General features: G+C 40.0%; 1 long non-coding RNA gene across 1 annotated transcript in view; it reads left to right on the top strand.

Annotated features, from left to right (window-relative positions):
• Positions 1-203: 203 nt before the first annotated feature.
• LOC117802270 overlaps positions 204-11,499 on the top strand; it is a 105,283-nt gene continuing 93,987 nt past the window's right edge. The window contains exon 1 of the long non-coding RNA XR_004625359.1: positions 204-758. This is a non-coding gene — a long non-coding RNA (uncharacterized LOC117802270). The remainder of the gene's footprint in view (positions 759-11,499) is intronic.

The following is an 11,499-nucleotide window of genomic DNA, read 5'->3' as shown; positions in this document are numbered from 1 at the left end:
ATTTTCAAGAGAAACGTCAGCTTTGCAGGGCAGCACGGGGACATGCAAGTTGGATTGGTGCATCAGGAGGCAAAAACAAACTGGAAAAACAGCACCATTTCTTGCACAATCAACCACTGAATATGTGTCATCAAACACGAGACCATCCTTACCTGGCAATAACGCAGCTGAAATAGATCATTAAAGTAGTTTCTCGTCGTTACTGAACCCGACATGGCCTTTGCCTGATAACCATCCCGTAACAAGAATACTGGCATAATAGCCCGAAGTGCAGGAAAAGTTTATTTTCTTCATAATCAGATGAAAATGTTGTGGGTACAGAGCCAGAGAACGGGCTTATATTGGATGTGTTTTGGTGCCTTTAAGTTAAACAGCTGTATTTTTTTTTAAACAATAACCGCGCCATCCTAGTAAACTTTTTGAGATGAAATGAGGGCTTTGGATTCTATTGGGAAATCTACATTCGTCTTAAAGATGGTGCACAATATCCTCAACTTTGTTATTCTCTAAAGATGAGTTCTTCGAGAGTCAAGATCCTGGTTTTGCTTCATACTCATCCCGTGGGTCGGGCAAATCTCAAAGACCGAACCCAGCAGACTGACTTCAGCTGCAACAGGCCGATGTCCAGAACGTGAAACAGGCAATGTGAAGAGTTCCGGGACCCTGCATCCCATCGAATGAAAACCCAGGAAAGTGACTTGCTGATCCCTGGTTTCATAATTAAAAGTCTGCAGGAACAGACCAAGTCAAGAGAAAAGGTACACTTTTATAACTAGTGGTTGCTATAATTAAAGTTATTAGTTAAGGAAGGGCTGTTACTCCGGGCAAAACAATCAGAAGGAAGTTTGAGCAATTAAGTCAAATTCACTGTGGTTGCAAGGATTTTTTCCCCTTGCTTTCTTTCTTTCTGGAAAACAAAACAACCTCAGGCAAGTGTTCTGTACTCCTCAAAGAGCGTCTTGACTCTGTAGTGGCTGGAGAGCAAACAGCAAACAGCGCACTGTGCTGTTGACTCCATCGGCAGGTTAATTAAGCAAGCTGTTAGGGATGATGATAAAAAAAAAAAGGCCGGCACATTTTCAGTTTGTATTGACAAAATCCATGACCTAGGCAGAAGTGATGTTTGTTCAATACTAGGAAGACATGCCAGAGGCATTTAGAGGAAAAGGCTGGCAAAGAACACTTAAAGCTCAGTACAGGATGTCCCTTATTTACACTGTGAGCAGAGCCGATCGTTTGAAATCCCACCTACTTTTTCCTTTCATATAAATTATGTAAGCAGAAGTGTTCAGGGCCTCAGATGTGCCCGGGAAAGCCCAGTTCGTTCCTAATGGAGCAATTACAAGGGAGTACTGGGTTCTACTCCTGGAACTTTTGTGCCGTGTGGTTTGGGACAATGGGTTTGACTCTCTGGATTTCCCTTTCTAGATTGTACCATCAGTACAGGCCTGTCTGCAGAGCGCAACAAACCTACTTTTCCCAGGTCACATCTTCCACTGGAGGCAGTCTGTTCAAAACCCTAATAGGAGAGCAGTGGCCCTGAGTGGGACCATGTTTCTTCGAAACACAGTTCCTCCTGTTCTGTCTGTTGCTGGTTGGCTAGCCAAAGGCTCATGAAGAGCTCCAGAGGGCAGCACTGGGAGTTGTCCTACATTTGCAAATCCTGAAGTCACGCCTTGACCAGGGAAACCTCCCAGTTCCGTCGTTAGGCTTCTGTTTCACTGACTTGTTTCTCTTCCATGGCCCTCACTCGTTCCCAGTCTCCCAGAATGTGGCCCCTTGGAAACACCGCAAACCATCCCCTCATGCTGCTACGTGTTACCTACAAGCACACAAGTGCTTGTGGAATTGCTCTGGGGACGTGGAAGAGGGGTAAAGAGGGTTCCTGCTGGACCTGGCACTGGCCTTCACTCCCCGAGCCCTTTCGACCTTAGTCAAGACACCACGGTGAGTTCCCACCTGAGACTGGCCCAGAGGCGAGCCACTAGAGAAAGAGAATGCATGACAGAAGGGACTTCTGTGTGTCTCTAGGATGTAAGAGAGATCTAACTGACAAAACTTGCACTGCAAATAAGAAAGCCAGATGCAGGGGCGCCTGGGTGGCTCAGTCGTTAAGCGTCTGCCTTTGGCTCAGGGCGTGATCCCGGTGTTCTGGGATCGAGCCCCACATCAGGCTCCTCTGCTGGGAGCCTGCTTCTTCCTCTCCCACTCCCCCTGCCTGTGTTCCCTCTCTCGCTGGCTGTCTCTCTGAAAATAAATAAATAAATCTTAAAAAAAAAAAAAAAAGAAAGCCAGATGCACTCAAGATGTTATTTGAACAGTTGCCCACCACCTCAAAGAGGGGTTACCAACATCATTTCTTGAGGCCTTTTTTGTCTGTTAATATTTGAACATCTTTCGTGACCTGAGCTCTAAATTTTATTTATTTTAGACCCTTTTAAAGTCTGGTGGTAACAAGATAAAAATATTGGGGCGCCTGGGTGGCTCCATTGGTTAAGCGCCTGACCCTTGAGTTCGGCTGGGGTCATGATCTCAGGGTTGTGAGCTGGAGCCCTGCTCTGCAGGGAGTCTGCTTCTCCCTCTCCCTCTGCCCCTCCCCCCAGCTCGTGCTCTCTTTCTCTCTCTCAAATAAATAAATAAATAATCTTAAAAAAAAAAAGAGGGAAGTATAAATACATTTAAATAGCCTCACTCCCTCTGGTGCAAGGGAGCAAGGATGTTGTGTGTCCTGATGCAGTAGCAAGATGGCATACAGAAAACCCCAGATGGAAAGAAGGGGCGAGACCTTACCCGCCGGGACCACAGGCCGTCCCTGAGAAAGTCTTCACAGCAAGAGTAGAAGAAGGGGGTGATGAGAAGTGGAGCGAATGGTGCACTTGGAAGAACGGAGCTCAGGAGCTGTGGAGGGACAGGGAAGCTGAAACGGAGCGGGCGGGGGGGACTGAACACACCACGAAGTAGATAAAAGCAGAATCTCAGAACCAGAATCTATAGCAGAAGCACAGAAAGGTACTGGTTTTGCTCGGAAACAGTGCCCATCAGAGTAGCACGGGACTTCGTTGGTCATTATTACTGCGTTCCATCCTGTGTGCCCCCGGGATTCAGTTCATAGGGCAGGAAAGCTGAACGCGCACAGTTGAACAGACCAGAGGCCAGACAGAAGGATGCAGGATGGGGGTGCTCCTTGAAATGGAGAGTGAAAGTTAGACGTCGTGGTTTTGACAAGTCGCTGTGCAACGTTTGGGTACATGGGCATTTTCTCCATCTTCACAAATTCTTTCTTCTCCATCTCTAAATAGTGCACTGCGGCTATTTCGTTCCCCTGCTCAGTCTGGGGACTGATGTCCAGATATCTCAGCCTGGCCCTTGGAAAAGCTCTTCATGGTCTAGCTTCACACATGGGGTACAGGGATATGTATAGCAAGCCCCGTGCCGGTACATAGACGGCATGTCACAACTCTTGGTCCCCATAGTGGACGTTACTTGTTTCCATCCAAATGCTGTCTTTTCCTCCTTCCTTTGTCCTAAGAGAACCCCTAGTGCGCTCAGATCTCCCACTCAGCCCACACTTAGGATGCATCTCAGGAGAAGAGGGAGGCCCTGATTGGTCTAAGAATAATCGCTTTTGCGATGCGCTGGTAACTCAGTTCTGGTCAATGAGATGGGAGCAGAAGTGCATTGGCAGCCTCGGGAAAAGATTTCCTTGCTTATCAGAGAGTGTCAGGGAGAGGCAAAGTCTGTGTTTGGATGTTGCATGTTTGGCTATGATTCCTGGGAATAAGCCAACCCCAAGGATGGAAGAACACAGAGATGGAAAGAACCTGGGTCCGTAACGCATTCCCAAGCCACTGAAGCAAGGAACTCCCAAGCTGGCTCTGCCTTCGGAAATCCTGTGACATGATTTTATATGATGATATGATATGATATATGATATGATATGATGTGATATATGATATGATATGATATGATATGATATGATATGATATGTATAACATTTCATCTCAAATCAGTGTCAGCATTGCCACTACTGGCCGCTAACAGCATTGCACACAATCTTGTTCTCTCATTTTCTGTTCTAGCTGATTCCAGCCTGGATCTTTACAACTCAGGAGCCCCAGCAGAGGCATCTGTGCTTCCCTATGGCCCCCATAACTCCCTTCCTCTGCCCAGCTACTGAAATCCTAGCTCTTTTTTTTTTTAAGATTTTATTTATTTATTTGACAGAGATAGAGACAGCCAGTGAGAGCGGGAACACAAGCAGGCGGAGTGGGAGAGGAAGAAGCAGGCTTATAGCGGAGGAGCCTAATATGGGGCTCAATCCCATAACACCGGGATCATGCCCTGAGCCGAAGGCAGATGCTTAACGACTGCGCCACCCAGGAGCCCCCTGAAATCCTAGCTCTTAAAAACCTTATTGAAACGTCTTTCTTGATAACCCACGCCTTCCTTCCCAGGTGCCAGAAGGTTTTCGATCCTTTGAATTCCAGAAGACCTTTACTTGTACCTTTCTTCAGGCGTTTCTCATTTTCAGAAATCCTAGTTATTGGTATGAACCACATGTTCTTTTCTAATTGGAAAGTCCTGGAGAATAGTGGCTATATCATACATATCTTTGTATCCACCTCCCACATGGAATAGAGTCTGTGTTCAACAAAAAGCACTGAGACTTGTTGAAGAAATCGGATCTTGCTAGACTGATTTACCACCCACCCTCTGAGAACTCAACAAACACTAATTGGTGTAGTAATAAAATAAAAACACTAATTACACAGTTGATTTTTTTTTTTAATGTCACCTCCATGTGAGAAATGTACAAAAATGAAATCTTAAGGATACGGTCCCTCTGGTAGGTCTGATTGAGTGAAATTTAATGATAACAGTTGAATGGCATTGTAAACAATAGTATCAATTCACTTGGAAAGCTCTTTGCATTTAAAATGTAAGCGTAAATCACCTAGAGGGCTTGGTTTTGGTTTTCCAGTTGAGTGAGACAATCAAATGCCCAAATTTCCAGAGCACATTGATAGCAAAAAAGAAAAGACAGGCAGAAATCGTTTTTATCAACCCATCTGATGAAACATTGGCTCATAAGATTTATAATACTACGACAAACCTAACAAATTAGGAAATTGCCATCTTCAGTTGAGACAAAGGTTATATTCCATGATGTGAAGTGGCAAAAGAATAATGACTCTTTACTTGCAGAAATCAGGGGTCATGAAGCTTGAATTTCTCTTTTCTGGGTCTTTTAAAACAGTGGCATCATTTGCTGATCTCTGACTCAAGCCTCACTATAAACATACAACAAAGGTTGGAGAGACATTTTAAATGTTATCATACTTTATTTAATTTGAAATATTTTATACATGCAGAAAATTCACAGAAGATGAAATTTAGACACCCCATATACCCAGCATCCTGACATGATAACATTTTGCCACATTTGCAATATTTATTTCGTATTTTACATCTCATCCTTTTATGTGATACTCAGAATAAAATTTCTGCTCAAGCTCTGAATTCACTAAATCATTACGATTTTTTGAGTTTGATTTTTAACGTAGGCAAAATTTGTAGAGTGAAATGTACAGTCAGTGAGTGTAAGTCCAATGACTTCTGACAGACATATACACCTGTGTAAACAACACCCCAATAGAAATGTACATTTTCCTCACCCTATAAAGTTCGTTTGGGCCCTGTTGCAGTCAATCGCCCTTCGAAAAGCAAATCCTGTTCTATCACAATAGATTATTTTTGCGTGTTCTTAAATGTCATTTAAATGAATTCATATGGCGTGCAGTGATTTGTGTCTGACAACATAAGGGGTTTAAGATTTATCCATGTTTTTGCGTGTTAGGAGTGTTTTTTATGTTACTTGGTAGTACTCAGTTGTATGACTGTGACACAACTACTTTACCCATTCTCCTGCTGGTGGACCGTAGAATTGTTTCCAGCTTGAGATTGCTATGAATAAAGTTGTGATGAGCATTCTTGGGCAAGTCTTTCTGTGGATACATATTTTTTAATTTTTTTTAAATTTAAGTGTAGTTGGCACACAACGTTACATTAGTTTCAAGTGTACACCTTAATGATTTGACAAGTGTATACATTATGCTGTGCTCATACAAGTGTAACCACCATCTGTCCGTTACATCACTATGACAATATCATTGACCTCATTCCTTATGCTGTGCCTTTTATTCCTGTGCTTATTCATTTCATAACTGGAAGGCTGTATCACCCACCCCCCTTCACCCATTTTGCCCACCCCTCCGGCCCCCTCCTCTCTGGCAACCGTTAGTGTGTTCTCTGTATTAATAGGTCTGATTCTGTTTTCTGCTTGATTTGTTTTGTTTTAGATTCCATTTATGAATGGAATCGTATGGTATTTGTCTTTCTTAGTCTGACTTATTTCACTTAGCATAACTCTCCAGGTTCATCCATGTTGTCTCAGATGGTACCATCTCACCCTTTTTTGTGGCTATATTCCATAATATTCCAGTGTGTGTGTGTGTGTGTGTGTGTCACATTTTCCTTATCCATTCGTCTACTGATGGACACTTAGGTTGCTTCCATATCTTGGCTACTATAAACAATACTGCAACAAACATAGGGGTGCATGTATCTTTTCAAAATAGTGTTTTTATTTTCTTCGGGCAAATATTCAGTAGTGGAATTATTGGATTATATGGTATTTCTATTTTTAACTTTTTGAGGAACTTCCATACTATCCCACCAACAGTGCAAGAGCGTTCCTTTTTCTCCACATCCTCACACACACTTGTTATTTCTTGTCATTTTGATGTTAGCCATTCTAACTGGTGTAAGGTGATATCTTGCTGTGGTTCTGATTTGCATGTCCCTGATGAGGAGTGATGTTGAGCATCTTTTCATGTGTCTGTTGGCCATCTTCTTTGGACAAATGTCTATTCAGGTCCTCTGCCCATTTTTAAATCAAATCGTTTGGGGTTTCTTGGTGTTGTATAAATTCTTTATATGTTTTGGATATTAACTCGTTATCAGATATACCATTTGCAAATATCTTCTCCCATTTGGTAGGTTGCCTTTTTGTTTTGTTGATGATTCCTTCAGTGAGCAAACGCTTTTTATTTTGGCATAGTCCCAGTAGCTTATTCTTGCTTTTGTTTTGCTTTCCTGGGAAGACATATCTAGAAAAATGTTACTAAGGACAATGTCAAAGAAATTTACTAGGGTGCCTCAGTGGCTCAGTCAGTTAAGCCTCTGACTCCTGGTTCAGCTCAGGTTATGATCTCAGGGTCCTGGGACTAAGCCCCATGTCACGCTCCACACTCATTAGGGAGTCTGCTTCTCTGCCTCTCTCGCCCTCTCCCTCTGCCCCTCCCCCTGCTCACACACCCTCTCTCTCTCAAATATATAAATAAATAAATAAATAAATAAATAAATAAATCTTTTTTCAAAAAAAGAAATTACTGCTTATGTTTTCTTCCAAGAGTTTTATGGTTTCAGCCTCACACTGGTTCCTTAATACATTTTGAACTTATTTTTGTGTATGATGTTAAGAAGTGGTCCAGTTTCATCCTTCTAAATGTAGCTGTCCAGTTTTCCTACCACCGTTTATTAAAAAGGCTATCTTTTCCCCAGTGTTTATTCTTACCTCCTTTGTCATAGGTTAATTGACCATAAAAGTGTGGGTTTATTTCTGGGGTCTGTATTCTGTTCTATTGATCTGTGTCTCTTTGGGGGCCAGTACCATACTATTTTGATGACTACTGCTCTGTAGTATATCTTAAAACCTGCCTCCACCTTTGTTCTTTCTCAGGATTGCTTTGGCTATGTGGGGACTTCTGTGGTTCCATACACGTTTTAGTATTATTTGTTCTAGCTTTGCAGAAAATGCTGTTGGTATTTTGATAGAGACTGTGTTGAATCTGTAGATTGTTTTGGGTAACATGAACATTTAACAAGATTAATTCTTCCAATTCATGAGCATGGAATATCTTTCCATTTGCTTGTCATCTTCAATTTCTTTTATCAGTGTTTTGTGTTTTTTGGAATATAGGTCTTTCACCTCTTTGGTTAAATTTATTTCTACGTATTTCATCCTTTTTAGCGCAATCGTAAATGGTGCTGTTTTCTTAAATTCTCTTTCTACTACTTCATAATTAGTGTGTAGAAACACTACAAATTTCTGGGTATTAATTTTGTATTCTGACACTTTACTGATTTTTTTTTTTTTTACTTCTAATAGTTTTTTGGTGGAGTCTTTGGTTTTCTATTTATAGTATCATGTCATCTACAAATAGTGACAGTTTAACTTCTTTACCAGTATGGATGCTTCTCATTTCTTTTTCTTGTCTGCTTGCTATGACTAGGACTTCTAGTACTATGTTGAATAAAAGTGGTGAGAGTGAATGTCCTCGTCTTGTTCCTGACATCAGAGGGAAACCTCTAAATTTTTTACCCTTGAGTATGATGTTAGCTGTGGGTTTGTCATATATAGCCTTTGTTATGGTGAAGTATGTTCCCTGTTTTTATCATGAATAGGTGTTGAATCTTGTCAAATGCTTTTTCTGCACCTGTTGAGATGATCATATGATTTTTATCCTGTTTTGTTGATGTGGTTCATGAACTTGATTGACTTGCAGATATTGAACCATCCTTGCATCCTCAGAATAAATCCTATCTGATTGAGGTGAATGATCTTTTTAATATACTGTCATATGAAGTTTCCTAATATTTTGTTGACGGTTTTTGCGTCTGTATTCATCAGGGATCGTGGCCTGTAGTTTTAATTTTTTGAAGTGTCTTTGTCTGGTTTTGGTATCAGGGTAATGCTGGCCGTGTTGAATGTATTTGGAAGCTTTCTGTCCTCTTCTATTTTTTGGACTAGTTTGAGGAGAATAGGTATTAACTCTTCTTTAAATATCTGGTAGAATTCACCTGTGAATCCACGTGGTCCTGGACTTTTATTTTTTGGTAGTTTTTTGATTACTGATTCAATTTTGTTACTTATAATTTGGTCTGTTCAGGTTTTCTATTTCTTCCTGTTTCAGTTTTTGAAGATTGTGTGTTTCTAGGAATTTAATCATTTCTTCTAGGTTGTCTAGTATGTTGGCCTATATTTTTTTTTGTAGTATTCTCTTATAATCCTTTGTATTTCTGTGGTGTTGGTTGTTCCTTCTCTCTCATTTCTGATTTTATCTATTTGGGTTCTTTTTCTTTTTTCTTGATGGATCTGGCTAAGGTTTTTTCAATTTTGTTTATCTTTTCAAAGAACTGGCTCTTGGTTTCACTGATTTTTTTTTTCATCTTTCTTCTTTCTTTCTTTCTTTCTTTCTTTCTTTCTTTCTTTCTTTCTTGTTTCTATGTCATTTATTTCTGCTATCTTTATTATTTCCTTTCTTCTACTCACTTCAGGCTTTGTTCTTTTTCTGGTTCCTTTAGGTGTAAGGTTAGATTGTTTATTTGAGCTTTTTCTTGTTTCTCTTAGAATGGCTTTCACTGTGTCCCAAAGATTTTGGACCATTGTGTTTTCATTTTCATTTTCCTCCATGTATTCTTTTTTTTTTTTAATTTCTTCTCTGATTGCTTTGTTGACTCATTGGTTGTTAAGTAACATTTTTTTAGTCTCCACTTGTTTATGTTTTTTCCAGTTTTTTTCTTCTGATTCATTTCTTGTTTCATACTGTTGTCATAAGAAAAGATCCATGGTATGATTCTCATCTTCTTACATGTATTGAGGCTTCTTTTATCACCTAATATGAATGTATGCTGGAGACTGTTTCCTATGCACTTGAAAAGATTTTGTATTCTTTTGCTTTGGAAAGAATGTTCTGTATATATCTGTCTATCAGATCAAATGTATCATTCAAAGATATTGTTTCCTTATTGATTTTCTCTCTGGATGATCTATCCACTAATGTAAGTGAGGTGTTGAAGTCCTCTACTATTATTGTATTACCACCAATTTCTCTCTGTGTCTATTAATATTTGCTTTATGTATTTAAGTGCTCCAGTGTTGGGTGCATAGATATGTACAATTATTATATCCTCTTGTTGGATTGATCCCTTTATCATTATGTAATGCCTTCCTTTGTCTCTTGTTGCAGTCTTTGTTTTAAAGTCTATTGTGTCTGATATAAACATTGCTACCCTAGCTTTTTCTCACTGCCATTTGCATAGTGAATGTTTTTCTATCTCTCCACTTTCAGTCTGTATGTGTCTTTAGGTCCAAGGTGAGTCTCCTGTAGGCAGCAGATAGATGAGTCTTGTTTTTTATGCATTCTGCCACCTTACGTTATTTGACTGGAGCACTTAGGCCACTTATATTTAATGTAATTATTGATAGGTATGTACTTATTACCATTAAAAGTTTTTTTTTTCTGGTTGTTTTCATAGTTCTTCTTTGTTCCTTTCTCCCCTTCTCTTGCTTTCTTTCTTTGTGATTGATGAGTTTCTATAGTGTTATGTGTGACTTTCTTTCTTTTTATTTTTTGGTATTTGTCATAGGTTTTGAGTTTGTGGCTACCCTGATGTTCATATAGCATCTTAAATGAAGAGAACTCTATATTAATTTCATGATTATTTAAGTTCAAAGACATTCTAAAAAAAGAGAGAGAGAGGAAAGACTTCTTTTTCTTTTTCCCCTTCTCTTCCCTTTTTACTCCTTTCTCCGGATTTTATGTGTATGGTGTCATATTTTACATCTCTTTATTCATGATTTTTTAATGTCTAATTATGGCCATTTCTTTTCCACTTGAAGAAGTCCCTTTAACATTTCTTGTAAGGCTGGTTTTGTGGTGATAAACTCCTTTATCTTTTGTTTGTCTGGGAAACTCTTTACCTCTTCTTTAAATCCAAATGATAATCTTGCCAGGTAGAATATTCTTGGTTATAGGTTTTTTTCCTTTTGGCACTTTGAATGTATCATGCCCTGTCTTTCTGGCTTACAAAATTTCCGCTGAAAAATCAGCCTTAAGGGGTTTCCCTTTTAGGTAACTTTTTGTTTCTCTTGATGCTTTTAGGATTCTCTCTTTATGTGTAACCTTTGACATTTTAATTATTATGTGCTGTCGTGTGGACCTCCTTGAGTTCGTCTTGTTTGGAGCTCTCTGTGCTTCCTGGATGTGGATGTGTATTTCCTTCCCTACTTTAGGGAAGTTTTTAATCATTATTTCAAGTAAGTTTTCTACACCTTTCTCTCTCTTTTTCTTCTTCTTCTTCTTTTTTAAAGATTTTATTTATTTATGTGACAGAGAAACAGCCGGCGAGAGAGGGAACACAGCAGGGGAGAGGGAGAGGAAGAAGCAGGCTCCCAGTGGAGGAGCCCGATGTGGGACTCGATCCCGGAACGCCGCTTTAACGACTGCGCTACCCAGGCACCCCCTCTCTCTCTTCTAATCCTGGGACCCCTATAATGTGAATATTTGTTTGCTTGGTGTTGTCCGAAAGATCTCTTAATCTATCCTTATTTTTCTTATTCTTTTCTCTTTTTGCTCTTCATCTTGGGTGCTCTGC

The sequence above is a fragment of the Ailuropoda melanoleuca genome, chromosome 5 (assembly GCF_002007445.2).
Source record: "Ailuropoda melanoleuca isolate Jingjing chromosome 5, ASM200744v2, whole genome shotgun sequence".
In the NCBI taxonomy this organism is placed as follows: Eukaryota; Metazoa; Chordata; class Mammalia; order Carnivora; family Ursidae; genus Ailuropoda; species Ailuropoda melanoleuca.
This window is presented reverse-complemented; position numbering and strand designations above follow the sequence as displayed.